The 15,191-nt window shown below is 45.2% G+C and overlaps 1 protein-coding gene and 1 long non-coding RNA gene across 3 annotated transcripts in view; one reads left to right on the top strand and one right to left on the bottom strand.

The window, feature by feature from the left end:
- The window catches only part of LOC140419620 (uncharacterized), an 11,757-nt gene extending 8,805 nt beyond the window's left edge, over positions 1-2,952 (bottom strand). The window contains exon 1 of the mRNA XM_072503545.1: positions 2,895-2,952. The gene's annotated coding sequence lies outside the window, so the exon portion shown is untranslated. The remainder of the gene's footprint in view (positions 1-2,894) is intronic.
- Positions 2,738-11,591, top strand: LOC140419623 (uncharacterized). 2 transcript variants are annotated; one of them, XR_011945910.1, is made up of 2 exons: positions 2,738-2,833; positions 10,425-11,591. It is a non-coding gene; the product is annotated as an uncharacterized lncRNA (long non-coding RNA). The 2 variants fall into 2 exon arrangements; XR_011945909.1 differs by having other exon boundaries at positions 2,738-2,829.
- Positions 11,592-15,191: the final 3,600 nt, after the last annotated feature.

Genomic DNA, 15,191 nt, shown 5'->3' on the forward strand with positions numbered 1-15,191 from the left:
TGAAAGGAATTAGGAGCATGCAGGCGGGAAAGGCCCCAGGACCGGATGGATTCCCAGTCGAATTCTATAGAAAATATGTGGACTTGCTCGCCCCGGTACTGACGAGGACCTTTAATGAGGCAAAGGAAAGGGGACAACTGCCCCCGACGATGTCTAAAGCAACGATATCGCTTCTCTTAAAGAAGGAAAAGGACCCGCTACAATGCGGGTCCTATAGACCTATTTCCTTCCTAAATGTAGATGCCAAGATCCTGGCCAAGGTAATGGCAATGAGAATAGAGGAATGTGTCCCGGGGGTGGTCCAAACTGGGTTTGTGAAGGGGAGACAGCTGAACACGAATATACGGAGGTTGTTAGGGGTCATGATGATGGCCCCACCAGAGGGAGAAACGGAGATAGTAGTGGCGATGGATACCGAGAAAGCATTTGATAGAGTGGAGTGGGATTATTTGTGGGAGGTGTTGAGGAGATTTGGTTTTGGAGAGGGGTATGTTAGATGGGTGTAGCTGTTGTATAGGGCCCCAGTGGCGAGTGTGGTCACGAATGGACGGGGATCTGCATAGTTTCGGCTCCATAGAGGGACAAGGCAGGGATGCCCTCTGTCCCCATTATTGTTTGCACTGGCGATTGAGCCCCTGGCGATAGCGTTGAGGGGTTCCAAGAAGTGGAGGGGAGTACTTAGGGGAGGAGAAGAACACCGGGTATCTTTGTATGCGGACGATTTGCTACTATACGTGGCAGACCCGGCGGAGGGGATGCCAGAAATAATGCGGATACTTGGGGAGTTTGGGGATTTTTCAGGGTATAAATTGAACATGGGGAAAAGTGAGTTGTTTGTGGTGCATCCAGGGGAGCAGAGTAGAGAAATAGAGGACCTACCGTTGAGGAAGGTAACAAGGGACTTTTGTTACCTGGGGATCCAGATAGCTAAGAATTGGGGCACATTGCATAGGTTAAATTTAATGCGGTTGGTGGAACAGATGGAGGAGGATTTCAAGAGATGGGATATGGTATCCCTGTCACTGGCAGGGAGGGTGCAGGCGGTTAAGATGGTGGTCCTCCCGAGATTCCTCTTTGTGTTTCAGTGCGTCCCAGTGGTGATCACGAAGGCTTTTTTTAAAAGGATTGAAAAGAGCATCATGGGTTTTGTGTGGGCCGGGAAGACCCCGAGAGTGAGGAAGGGATTCTTACAGCGTAGCAGGGATAGGGGGGGCTGGCACTACCGAGCCTAAGTGAGTATTATTGGGCCGCTAATATTTCAATGGTGAGTAAGTGGATGGGAGAGGAGGAGGGAGCGGCGTGGAAGAGATTAGAGAGGGCGTCCTGTAGGGGGACTAGCCTACAGGCTATGGTGACAGCCCCATTGCCGTTCTCACCGAGGAACTACACCACAAGCCCGGTGGTGGTGGCTACACTGAAGATTTGGGGACAGTGGAGACGGCATAGGGGAAAGACTGGAGCCTTGGGGGGGTCCCCGATAAGAAACAATCATAGGTTTGCCCCGGGGGGAATGGATGGGGGATATGGAATGTGGCAAAGAGCAGGAATAACGCAACTGAAAGATCTGTTTGTGGATGGGAAGTTCGCGAGTCTGGGAGCGCTGACCGAGAAATATGGGTTGCCCCAAGGGAATGCATTCAGGTATATGCAACTGAGGGCTTTTGCGAGGCAACAGGTGAGGGAATTCCCGCAGCTCCCGACACAAGAGGTGCAGGACAGAGTGATCTCAAAGACATGGGTGGGGGATGGTAAGGTGTCAGATATATATAGGGAAATGAGGGACGAAGGGGAGACTATGGTAGATGAACTAAAAGGGAAATGGGAAGAAGAGCTGGGGGAGGAGATCGAGGAGGGGCTGTGGGCAGATGCCCTAAGCAGGGTAAACTCGTCGTCCTCGTGTGCCAGGCTAAGCCTGATTCAGTTTAAGGTATTACACAGGGCGCATATGACTGGAGCACGGCTCAGTAAATTTTTTGGGGTGGAGGATAGGTGTGCGAGGTGCTCGAGAAGCCCAGCGAATCATACCCATATGTTTTGGTCATGCCCGGCACTACAGGGGTTTTGGATGGGGGTGACAAAGGTGCTTTCAAAAGTAGTAGGAGTCCGGGTCGAACCAAGCTGGGGGTTGGCTATATTTGGGGTTGCACAAGAGCCGGGAGCGCAGGAGGCGAGAGAGGCCGATGTTTTGGCCTTTGCGTCCCTAGTAGCCCGGCGCAGGATATTGCTAATGTGGAAAGAAGCCAAGCCCCCGGGGGTGGAGACCTGGATAAATGACATGGCAGGGTTTATAAAGCTAGAGCGGATTAAGTTCGTCCTAAGGGGGTCGGCTCAAGGGTTCACCAGGCGGTGGCAACCGTTCGTCGAATACCTCGCAGAAAGATAGACGGAATGGAAAAAAGAAGGCAGCAGCAGCAGCCCAGGATTGGGGAGGGTTGGGGAGGGTTGGGGGGGGGGGGGGAGGAGGAACCAGAAGGACTCTCAGGGTTGTTAATATATACTGTATAGTATGTATAGGTCGTTGCTACAGATAATTATATATTGGACTGTTAAATTATATTTTTGGAGAGTGTTACTTGTGACAAGGCCGTTGCCAATTAGGGTTAGTTTTCATTTTTGTTATTTATTATTTATTCATTTTTTGTTTATAAAATAGGTCATTGTTATTTGTGTTGTTATAATATTGTGTAAAGGATGCACAATGTACTGTGTTGGTTGACCAAAAATTTTCAATAAAATATTTAATTAAAAAAAAAATGGTGACAGCAAAAGGTTCTTTCTCGGATCCACAATCCGGGGATGGCGGGACGGAGGGAGAGATGAATCAGGAGGGTCGGTAGGAAAATTCGAGTACATGTTATATAGACCAAAAATCCGGAAAAATAACCTGCCGGTACCTGGGGATCTGAGCGGGAGCTGCAGCTTCCTCACAGACAAGATTCTGCGGCCGCCATCTTTATTTGGTACTGGCAGCGGCGCGCATGCGCCATCGGGATCCTTATTTGGTTCACTAGCGGCAGTGCGCACGCACACCCACCATCTTTATCGGGGCACGAGCAGCAGAGCGCAGGCTCAGTCGCCATCATTGTTGGGGGCAACATTTTTGAAACTTTCCTTCATGACAGAATGTCCAGCAAACTGCTTCACTCTGAGTTACAGATTCCTATTTATGGGGCAGAATATATGTCCAGGGCAGTGACAATAATTCGAATTTATATGGTGACTTGAACAGAATAAAACTCAGAGAAACGTTACAAAGTAACAATTGACACTGAGCCACAAGAGGAGATATTAGATTTTAAGGACAATCTTAACGGAGGAAAGTGAATCGGAGAGTTTTAAGGAGGAAATTCCAGAGACCCTGGCAACTAAGTAATGGTGGAGAGATTAAAATCAGGAATGCTCAAGTGGCTGGAATTAAATGAGTGCAGAGATCTCAAAGGGGTGTGTGTGGAGGAGATTACAGTGATCAGGATGATCACTACCTTGGAGTAAAACAGTGAGAAATTTAAACTTTTTGTGCCTTTTAAAAGGAAGCGTTTGTAGATCAGTGATCGGGGCTGGTGTGAGTAAGCACATGGGTAGCAGAGTTTGGGATGGGATGGAGGGGGTTGTTTAATGTTGGAGTCCGGCTGCGAGTGCGTTGGAATAATTTGTTTGAGAGGTAACAGAAGAATGGATGATGGTTTCTGCAGCAGATGAACAGAGACTAAGGTGGAGTCGAGCTGTGTTCCTGAGGTGGAAATCGGCAATCTTGGTGACAGTGTGGATATGTGGTCAAGAGCTCATCTGGGGGTGAAATATTTCACCAGGGTTGTGAACAGTCAGCTTCAGCCTCAGACATTGGACAGGGATGGAATTGGTGACAAGGGAGTGGAGTTTGTAGAGGGGACAGGAAGGGAATGGATTCAGTGTTCTCAATATTTAAATGGAGGAAAGTTCTGCTCATCCAGCACTGGATGTTGGACGAGTTTGGACAGTGTGTGTCTTGGAAAGGAACTTGCAGGTGGTGATGTTAACATACATCTGCTGTCCTGCTCCATCCAGGTGGTGGAGGTTAAGGGTTCAGGAGATTCTGTCAAATTGTGATTCAGTTGTTGGTCCATTGCTTCCTGTTACCCTCACTCCGTTCTCACTCTCTCCCTTTCCATCAATCTTTTTGATTCTCTCTCTCTCCCCCACTACTCACTCTCTTTCTCTCTCACTCTGTTTCTCACATAAAATTCAAGTCCAGAGGGTTGTGGATGTTAATAATCATTATTGTCACAAGTAGGCTTACATTAACATTGCAATGAAGTTACTGTGACCATCGATGAATATATTTAAGGCTGAGATGGTGAGATGTTTGGTCTCTCAGGAAGTCAAAGGACATAGAGAGCTAACGGGAAAGTGGAATTGAAGACTGAGATCAGCCACAATCGTCTTCAATGGCAGAGCAGGTTCGACGGGCCGAATGGTCTACTTCTACTCCTATTTCTTGTGTTCTTGCAGAGGCCTGAATCTTGTGTGGGCTCAGGCCGGGCAGCAGGTTCCCTTCGCTGAAGGACAATAACAAACTAGTTAACTTTCAACAGTTTTCATGGTCACTTTTTCCCAGTGCCGGCCCCACAAGTTACCAGATTCATTCAGCTCAATTTCACAACCTGCCTTTGTGTTTTTGTGGGTTCTCTCTCACTCCCTATTTTCAGTTTTAAATCAGTTTCACAGGGTATTAGCAGGGAAGGATGTGCAATTGGGAAACTCCAACCAAGCACCACATCAAAATCTGACAGTCGTGGAACTGATCGTAACCTGAAATTATCAGATTTTGAACATGGAAGGAAAAAGCACAGTTCACAGTGGGGAGAAATCATACACGTCTTCTGTGAGTTGTCAAAACACAAGCGCAGTCACAGCAGGGAAAAACCATGGAAATTTGGGGGCTGTGGCAAAGCGTTCAATTACCCATCTGACCTGGCAACCCATCGACACATTCACACTGGGGAGAAGCCTGTCACCTGCCCAGAGTGTGGGCGTGGATTCACTCAGTCATACAGCCTGTTGATGCACCAGCGAGTTCACACTGGGGAAAGGCCTTTCACCTGCCCTGAGTGTAGGAAGGGATTCACTCATTCATCCCAACTGCTGACACACCAGCAGATTCACAATGATGAGAGACCTTTTAAATGCAGAAAATGCGGGAAGTGCTTTAAAGGTTCTCGGGTTCAAATGTCCCATCAAAGAGTTCACACTGACGAGAGACCATTTAAATGCTGCCACTAGGTGACATCATCCAAAAGTGTTAGTTTTCACATGTCCACTGACAACACCCAGCTCTACCTCACCCCCATCCCTCCCCATTCCTCCACTGTTACTAAATTATCAAACTGCTTGTCCCACATCCGGTACTGGATGAGCTGAAATTTCCCCCAATTAAAAATTGGGAAGACCAAAGCCATTGTCTTCAGGCACCATTAGAAATTCCGTTCCCTAACTCCCGAGTCCATCCCTCTCCCTGGGAACTGTCTGAGGCTGAACCACACTCTGCACAATCTCCGTGTCAGATTTGACCCCAAGATGAGTTTCTGACCCCATATCCACACCATCACTAATACCAGATATTTCAGTCTCCATAATGTCACCTGTGTCCATTCCCACCCCAGCTGCTGCTGAAACCTCCTCCATGCCCCTGTTACCTTTAGACTTGATTCCAATACATTCCTGTCCAGCATCCCATTCACCCCACATGGAAATGGGAGATCATCCAAAACTCTGCTGACCGTGTACTTTGTCACACAAAGTCCTGTTCACCTTCACCCCTGTGCTCACTGACCTACATTGGCTCTGATTGAGCAATGCCTCCTTTATAAAATTTGCATTCATGTTGTCAAATCCCTCCATGGCCATGAACACCGTCAGCCTTTAAACATGGAAGCAAAGAGCCCTGTTCAATGTGGGGAGAAACAGTTCACGTGTTCTGAATGTAGATTATGTTTTAGTCGATGACCTAACCTTTCGAACAATATGTAGTCTCGCTGGGAGAAGCTTTGGAAATCTGGGGTTTGTGGAATAGATGTAATCAGACCTGGAGATTCATCGACCTGTTCACACTGAGGAGCGACCGTTAATGTTCTCCGTGTGTGGGAAGGGATTCACTCAGTTCACTAGCCTCACTTCATCAGGGTCAATCTGTACTGGACTGTTACCAAGTGCAATGTATCTTTCCTGAGGTTTGGTGCCCTGTACGGAACACAGTTCATGCAGCAAGTGAGGAAAAGACAGCAGGAATTTCTCTAATCTGTGGTTTACAAGGACACATTCTCCGGTTCCCAGCAGTTACGTTCCTTCAGTAATTTCCTCATTCTCCCTAAACTACCCTGCCTGTTAATTCTGTTATTTCTGATAGTTCCACTACTGTAGCTATAAACATCATAAATTAGAATTCAATCCGTTGCAAGGGCAGCACGATGTCACAGTGGTTAGCACTGCTGCTTACAGCATTGAGGTCCCAGGTCCGATCCTGGCCCTGGGTCACTGTCTGTGTGAACTTTACATATTCTCCCTGTGTTTGCGTGGGTCTCATCCCCAAAACCCAAAGATGTGCAGGGTAGGTGGATTGGCCATGCTAAATTGGCCCTTAATTGAAAAAAAATAATTGGGTACTCTAAATTTATTTTCAAATTTTTAAAATCTGTTCCATGATTCACTCTGGTGACCTGTCTGCAGTGAAGCGCCTGCTTGAGTTTCTAACTCAGACTAAACTTCTCTGTCCCATAACACGCATTATATCAGACATTGGATGTCAATGTATTTCAGCCATGTTATGTTAATATCTCCAAAACCCTAAAAGGAGTTCAGATACACATGTTTAAATGTGGGAGGACAAGTTGATAAAGTGTTTAAAAAACACATGGGATCCAAAGTTTTATAATTCTGGGTGTGGAATACAAAACGACAGAGGTCATTTAAATCTGTACATATCATTGGTTAGGCTGCAGTTTAGAATATTAGATCAAGTTTTGGGGATCTTACACCAGGAAGGATGTCAAGGCCATGGAGAGGGTTCAGAAGAGATTCACTGAAATGATCCCAGGGACGAGAGGCTTCAGTTACCAGGAGAGATCAGAGAAACTGGGGCTCTTTTCATTCGAACAGAGGCTGACAGGAGATCAAAAGGAGGAGGGTTCGATTCCGGCCTTGGGTGACTGTGTAGAGTTTGCACTTCCTCCCAACGTCTTCGTGAGTTCCTTCTGGGTGCTCCAGTTTCCTCCCACAGTCCAAAGATGCACAGGTTAGGTGGATTGGCCATTCTAAAAGATTTCCCCTGAGTGTCCAAAGGTTAGGTGGGGTTACGGGGATAGGGTGGAGGAGTGGTCCTGAGTGGGGTGCCGGTTTGAAGGGTTAGTGCAGACTCGATGGGCCGAATGGCCTCCTTCTGCACTGTAGGGATTCTATGAAACAGAAAAATACTTGGATGAAATATAAAGAAATGGTGCAACAGTGTTCAGCACTCTCACTGTCCCTCTGGAACTGTGCCAGGAGGGGGGGGGGGGGGGGGCGCTGTGATGGTTTCTCTGATCTCTGAATGAAATGTTATTTTTAAAGTGAAGGGCATCTGTACTGGAAAATCTGAGTACCAAGTGCCAGCTTGAACCATTCTCCAATCAGTTACAGCACAGCTCCCTCTACATTGCCCCATGAAACACTCCCAAGGCTGATACAAAATGGTGTTAGATACAGAGTAAATCTCCCTCGATGCTGTCCCCATCAAACACTCCCACAATAGGTATAGCACAAGGTTAGACACAGAGGAAATCCCCTTACACACTGTCCCCATCAAAAACTCCCAGGACAATTACAGCACGTGGTTAGATACAGAAGAAATCCCCATATACACTGACCCCATCAAACACTCTCGGACAGGTACAACATGGGGTTTGATACAGAGTAAAGCTCCAGTTACCCTCGGTCATCAAACACTGCCAGAGCAGATACACAGGCAGGTTAGCAAAACTATCCCTGGATGCCACGGCTAGGAGAGACAGAATGGAAGGTATTGGGAGCTGGGACTGTTAAAATTTGGTTTTGGGATCGCAGATTACCCACAACATGGAGTGGGGGAATGGGGTTAGATCAAGCTTAAAGCGCATCCAGGTAGATAAATCCCCGGAAACTGGTGAAATGTATCCCAGGAAATTGTGGGAGGCTAGGATGGAAATTGCGGGTTCCCTAGTAGAGATATTGAATCGTCGATAGCCACAGGTGAGGTGCCTGAAGATTGGAAGGTACCAAATGTTGTGCCTTTGTTTAAGAAAGGCCAGAGGGAAAAGCCTGGGAATTACAGACCGGTGAGCCTCACGTCTGTGGTGGATAAGTTGTTAGAAGGCATTCTGAGAGAGGATCAACAGGCATTTAGAAAGACGAGGACTGATTATGGACAGCCAACGTTGCTTTGCAAGTGGAAAATCATGAATCACAAATTTGATTGGGTTTTTTGAAGGGGGAACCAAGAAGGTAGATGAGGGCAGTGCAGTTGACACTGTCGACAAGGACTTTAGCGAGGCCTTTGATAAGGTACCGCATGGTAGGTTGTTGCACAAGGTTAAATCTCACGGGATCCAGGGCAAGGTAGCCAATTGGATACAAAATTGGCTTGGCGACAGAAGACAAAGAGTGGTTGTAGAGGGTTGTCTTTCAAACTGGAGGCCTGTGACCAGCGGTGTGCCTCAGGGATCAGTGCTGGGTCCACTGTTATTTATATTAATTATTTGGATGAGAATGTAGGAGGCAGGTCAGTAAGTTTGCAGATGACACCATGATTGATGGCACAGTGGACAGTGAAGGTTATCCAGTGGACAGTGAAGGTTATCCAGTGGACAGTGAAGGTTATCTAGGATTGCAACGGGACCTGAATCAATTGGGTCAGTGGGCCAATGAATGGCAGATGGAGTTTAATTTAGATAAGTAGGAGGTGATGCATTTTGTTAGATCAATTCGGGGCAAGACCTACTCAATTAATGGTCGGGAGTTGGGGAGAGTTATAGAACAAAAAGATCTAGGAGTACAGGTTCATAGCTCCTTGAAAGTGGAGTCACAGGTGGTGAAGAAGGCATTTAGCATACTTGGTTTCATTGGTCAGAACATTGAATACAGGAGTTGTGATGTCTTGCTGAAGTTGGACAAGACATTAGTAAGGCCACACACGGAGTACTGTGTACAGTTCTGGTCACCATATTATAGAAAGGATATTATTAAACCAGAAAGAGTGCAGAAGAGATTTACGAGGATGCTACCAGGACTTGATGGTTTGAGTTATAAGGAGAGGCTGGATAGACAAGGACATCCTTCTTGTCCTGTGCACAGGACCCTGGCTCTGACCGAACTAGTCCTGCCCTGCCCTTTATCATGTAATCCTTTGCCTTGTTTTCCCTCCAGATTTTTCCTCACTATCAAGTGTCTAATCATTTTTTGTGTCATAGGTTAACTTCTTATTGATGTTCCTACATTTACTTTCCAATCAATGATATAAACCAGGAGTGAAGGATCCAGTACCGAATCCTTTGAAACCGGCACTGGAAACAGCCCTTTGATTTTCTCTATTCTTTATGGGGTGTGAGTGTCACGGGCAAACCAGCTTGGTTGCCCATTCCTAATTGCCCTTAAACTGAGTGGCTTGCTGGGCAATTTCAGAGGGCAGTTCAGAGTTAAACACATTGCAATGGGTTGGCCAGACCAGGTAATGATGGCAGATTTCCTTCCCAGAGGCAACCACGGGGTGGTTTTTACAACAATCAACAATAATTTAATGTTCACACAGGGACTAGCTTTTAATTCCAGATTTATTCATTGAATTTGTTTCTTCCAGCTGCCATGGTGGAATTTGATCCATGTCCACAGAATGATAGCCAAGGTTTCTGAATTACTTGTCCTGTGATATTACCACAGAGTCACCATCTTCCAGTCACAAAAAAACACCCAACAATCGTCAATTAGCACTTCCTGCCATTGAGGCAATTTTAAATCCAACTCATAACTTTCTCTTGGATCTCATGATCTTTTAGTTTTCTGCCCAGTTTGCCATGTGGTACCTTGTAGATGTAGAGAGATTGTTTCCATTTGTGAGACAATCCAAAACTAGGGACCAGAAATGCATGAAAGTTACAGATAAATCCCATGGGAAATAAGGAGAAACGTGTTTACTCCGAGCGATTAGAATGTGGAACTCACTACCACAGGATGTGGTTGTGGCAAAAAGCTGAGATCCTTTCAAAATGAAACTAGATGAATGCATGAGAGAGAAAGGAATAGAAAGAGAGACTGAAAGACTGAGCTGAGTAGATGGGATGGGAGGAGAAACGTGTGGAGTAGCAACACCCGCAGAAGCCAGTTGGGACAAGTGGCCTGTTTCTGTTCTGTGTATTCTCTGTAATTCCTCTAAACTTTTACAGGGTATTAGAAGACGAGAATTTACTGGCAGCGATCTGAAATGAATTATCAGGAACATTCAGAGTGACTCTCTTCATCAGGACCTGAATGTGGAAGGAGAAATGTTTGTCTGTTCTGTCTGTGGGAAAGATTTCAAAAATCAGTGACTGGAAAAGCACCGAGATACCCACACAGCCAAGTGAGAGTGTTCCAGTGAACTGAACTGACTGTGGAAAGAGCTTCAACCAGTTACACTGCTTGACAAAACATCACACCATTCACAGCAGGGAGAAATGTACACGTGTTCTGTGTGTGGACGAAGCTTCAACTGATCATCCAACCTAGAGAGACACAACAACACCGACACCATGGAGAAACCGTGGAAATGTGGGGACTGTGGGAAGGGATTCAGTTACCCGTACCAGCTGGAAATTCATCGATGCAGTCACACTGGAGAGAGGTCATTCACCTGCTCTGTGTGTGGGAAGGGATTTGCAGAGTTATCCAAGCTCCCTATCCACATGCGAGTTCACACCGGGTAGAAGCCATTCCCCTGCTTGGTGTGTGGGAAGGAATTTGCACAATTATCCAACCTCCTGACACACCAACGTGTTCATACTGATAAGAGACCTTTTAAATGTTCTGACTGTGAGAAGAGTTTTAAAAGCAGAGGTGAGGTGCTGACACACCAGCGCAGCCACACGGGAGAGAGGCCATTCACCTGCTCCATGTGTGGGAAGGGATTCAGTCAGTCATCCACCCTGCGGATACATCAGAGAGCTCACACTGGTGAAAAACCGTTCAGTTGCTCCATGTGTGGGAAGAGATTCACTACGTCATCCAGTCTGGTGGAGCACCAAAGAGTTCACAGTGGGGAGAGGCCGTTCATCTGCTCTGTGTGCGGGAAGGGATTTACTCATTCATTCAACCTACTGAGACACCAGCGAATTCACACTGGGGAGACACCATTCATCTGCTCTGTGTGTGGGAAGGGATTCACTCGTTCATCCAACTTTGTGACACACCAGCGAGTTCACGAGTGAGAGCAGGGGTTTGTTTCACTGTTGTTAATCACATCCAAATTGAAACATGTTTGTTCGGATAATTGAAGTTTGTTTTCCTGATTTTCATAGCCCAATAACTGAGCTGGTGTTTAATGTTTTCGATAAATGTCAAATTTGCTTCCAACACATTTTTGTAGATTTTTGTCTTTCCCTCCTGAGTGTTTAGAATCACCTGTCTGAAGCTCAAAGGACAATCTGAGGTAGAATCATGTGGCAGGAACAGAACTTCAGCCTGGACACAGTCCTTCAGGCTCCCACTGAGAGAATCACTGCTTTCTCATCTCTCTTCAGTGACAGTAAAGTCCCCACGTGGGTTCATCTTGTCAGAGTTATGATTCAAACTAAATACACATTCTCCAACTGCTGTTGTGGGATTGGAACTCACATCTCCAGAGCATTTTGTTTAGATTCCGCATTACTAATCCAATAACGTAACCAATCGGCTATCGTACCTTTCTTTATTTGGAGATCTGTTGTATAATCATAGCAGCAGTTAACAGGCTCCGCTGAGATCCTCTTCCTTTAATAATAATAATCTTTATTCTCACAAGTAAGCTTACATTAACTCTGCAATGAAGTTACTGTGAAAATCCCCTAGTCGCCACATTCTGGAGCCTGTTCGGGTACACTGAGGGAGCACGTCTTTCAGGTCTTGTGGGAGGAAACTGGAGCACCCGGAGGGAACCCACGCAGACACTGAGAATTTGCAGACTCCACACAAATAGTGACCCAAGCCGGAATCGAACCTGGGACCCTGCGCTGTGAAGCAACAGTGCTAATCACTGTGCTACCGTGCCACTCAGAGATTTAACCTCAACCCCACATTCCTGTCTCCCCCCCAAATAGCCTTTCACCCCCGTGTTGATTAAGAATCTCTCTAGCTCTGCCTTAAAAAATATTCGGAGACTATTGTTTCCGCTGCCTTTTGAGGATGAGTTCCAAAGATTCACGACCGTCTTTGAGAGAAACAAATTTTCCTAATCTCTGTAATAAATAAGCGACTCCTTATTTTCAAACCCTGACCCTGAGTTCTAGATTCTCTGACAGGAGGAAACATCCTTTCCACATCCACACTGTCAACAGCCTTCGGGATCTTAAAGGTTTCAATCAAGTTGCCTCTTACTCTTCATAACTCTGGTAGATAACTTCCTCAACCTTTCCTCATAAGATGAGCCACCCTTTCCTGGTATTAGTCCAGTAAACTTTCTCTGAACTGCTTCTGACGCATTTACATATTTCCTTAAATAAGTAGACCAATACTGTACATAGTACTCCAGATGTGACCTCACCAATATGTTGTACAACTGAAGCATAATCTCCCTACTTTTGTAATCAATTCCCCTCACAATAAATGATAAAATTTAATTTGCTTTCCTATTCACTTGCTGTACTTCTATACCAGCCGTTTGTGATTCACACACGAGGACACCCAAATCCTTATGCACCCCAGAGCTTTTCAACCTCTCATCATGTAGATAAAAGCTTTTTTCAAATTCTTCCTGCCAAGCTGATCAATTTCACTTTTTCTCAAATTATATTCCATTTGCCTGAGCTTTGCCCACTGGCTTCACCTATCTATGTCCCTTTGTAGCCTCCTTATGTCCTCTTCACAATTTACTTTCCTCACTATCTTTCTGTCATCAGCAAATTTAACAACCATACCTTCAGTCTCTTCAAGTCTTTATCTAAATTATAATAAGTTGAGACCCCAGCACTGATCCCTGTCACACACCACTTGTCACAACCTGTCAACTAGAAAAAGACCCATTCGTGCCAACTCTGTTTCCTGATAGCTAGCCAATCTGCAATATATACCAATATGTTACGCCCTACACCATGAGCTTTTATTTCAGACAATAACCTTTGATGTGGCACCTTATCAAATGACTACTGTAAATCTAAATACAATGCATCCACCGGTTCCCCTTTATCCACAGTACATATAACTCCTGCAAAGAACTCCAATAAATTGGTTAAACATGATTAACCTTTCACAAAACCATGTTGACTGTGCCTGATTGCCTTGAATTTTTCCAAGTCTCCTGCTGTAACATATATAGTAATGGCTTCGAAAATTTTCACTCTGACAGATGTTTAGCTAACTGGCCTATAGTTCCTTGCTTCTGTCTCCCTTTTTGAATAAATGAGTTACATTTGCTATCTTGCAATCTAATGGGACCTTCCTCCAATCTCAGGAACATTGGAAAATTAAAACCAGTGCAATAACTATCTGATTAATGACTTCTTTCAAGTCTTTAGGGTGAAGTCTATTTGGACATGGAGACTTTTAAGCCCACAGACCCAATAATTTGCCCAATACCACTTCCTTGGTTATTGTAATCTTCCCGAGTTCCCCCCACCCTTCCATTTCATGATTTGCAGCTATTTCTGCGATATTACTTGTTCCTCAATTGTGAAGGTAGATGTAAAATACATGTTTAATTCATCCGCCATCACCCTACTTTCCATTCCCCAGATGCACTTTGTATAGCACCAATGTTCACTTTGTTAATTATTTTCTTATTTAAATACCTATAGAATTCCTATTGTCCATCTTTATATTTCTGACTAACTTTCTCTCATACTCTAGTTTCTCCCTCCTTATAAATAGTTTCATCACTTTTGATGTTCTTTATACTCTTTCCAATCTTCTGACCTGCCACTTGTCTTTGTGCAAATATGTGCTTTATCGTTCAGTTCAATATTGTCTTTAACTCCATTAGTGAACCACAGATGATGGGCCCTCCCCTTGGAATTTTCTTTTTCATTCGAATGTGGCTATTCGGTATATTCTCAAATATCCCTTTGAATGTCTGCCACTGAACATCTGTTGATCCATCCCTTAAGCACATTTGCCAGTTCACTCTCACTAGCTCCAACTTCATGCCCTCATAATTGCTCTTAATCAAGTTCAAAATACTCGTCTTGGACAAACTCTTCCCTCCCTGAAACTGAATGTAAAATTCAATCATGGGGTGGCATGGAGGTTAATAATAATAATCTTTATTGTCACAAGTAGGCTTACATTAACACTGCAATGAAGTTACTGTGAAAATCCCGTCGCCACATTCTGCCGCATGTTCGGGTACACAGAGGGAGAATTCAGAATGTTTAATTCACCTAACAAGCACGTCTTTCGGGACTTGTAGGAGAAAATAGAAGCACTTGGAGGAAACGCATGCCGACACGGGGACTCCACACAGACAGTGACCCAACCCGGGTGCTACCATGCTGCCCTGCACTGCTGTTTCACGGCGCTGAGGACCCGGGTTTGATTCCGGACCCGGGTCTCATGCAGAGTTTGTACTTCTCCCCGTGTCTGCGTGGGTCTCACCCCCACAACCCAAAAAGATGTGCAGGAGAGGTGAATCCGATACGCTAAATTGCTCCTTAATTGAAAAAAAAAGAATTGGATACTCTAAATTTATTTTTTTTAAAGTAAAATTCAATCCTATTATGATTGCTGCTACCACGGGTGCCTTCACCATGAGGGTATCAATTAATCCTATCTCATTGCACAATATCAGGTCTAGTATAGCCTGTCCTCTGGTTGGTTCCAGAACGTTCTGTTCTAGGAAACTATCCAGAAAACATTGTATAATCGCCTCATCTAAGCTACTTTTACCATCTGATTTTTCCAATCTATATTTGGATTAAAATCTCCCTTGATTATTGCTGTGCCTTTCTGACAAGCTCACATTATCTCTTCTTTTATACCCTGTCCTA

The sequence above is a fragment of the Scyliorhinus torazame genome, chromosome 5 (assembly GCF_047496885.1).
Source record: "Scyliorhinus torazame isolate Kashiwa2021f chromosome 5, sScyTor2.1, whole genome shotgun sequence".
In the NCBI taxonomy this organism is placed as follows: Eukaryota; Metazoa; Chordata; class Chondrichthyes; order Carcharhiniformes; family Scyliorhinidae; genus Scyliorhinus; species Scyliorhinus torazame.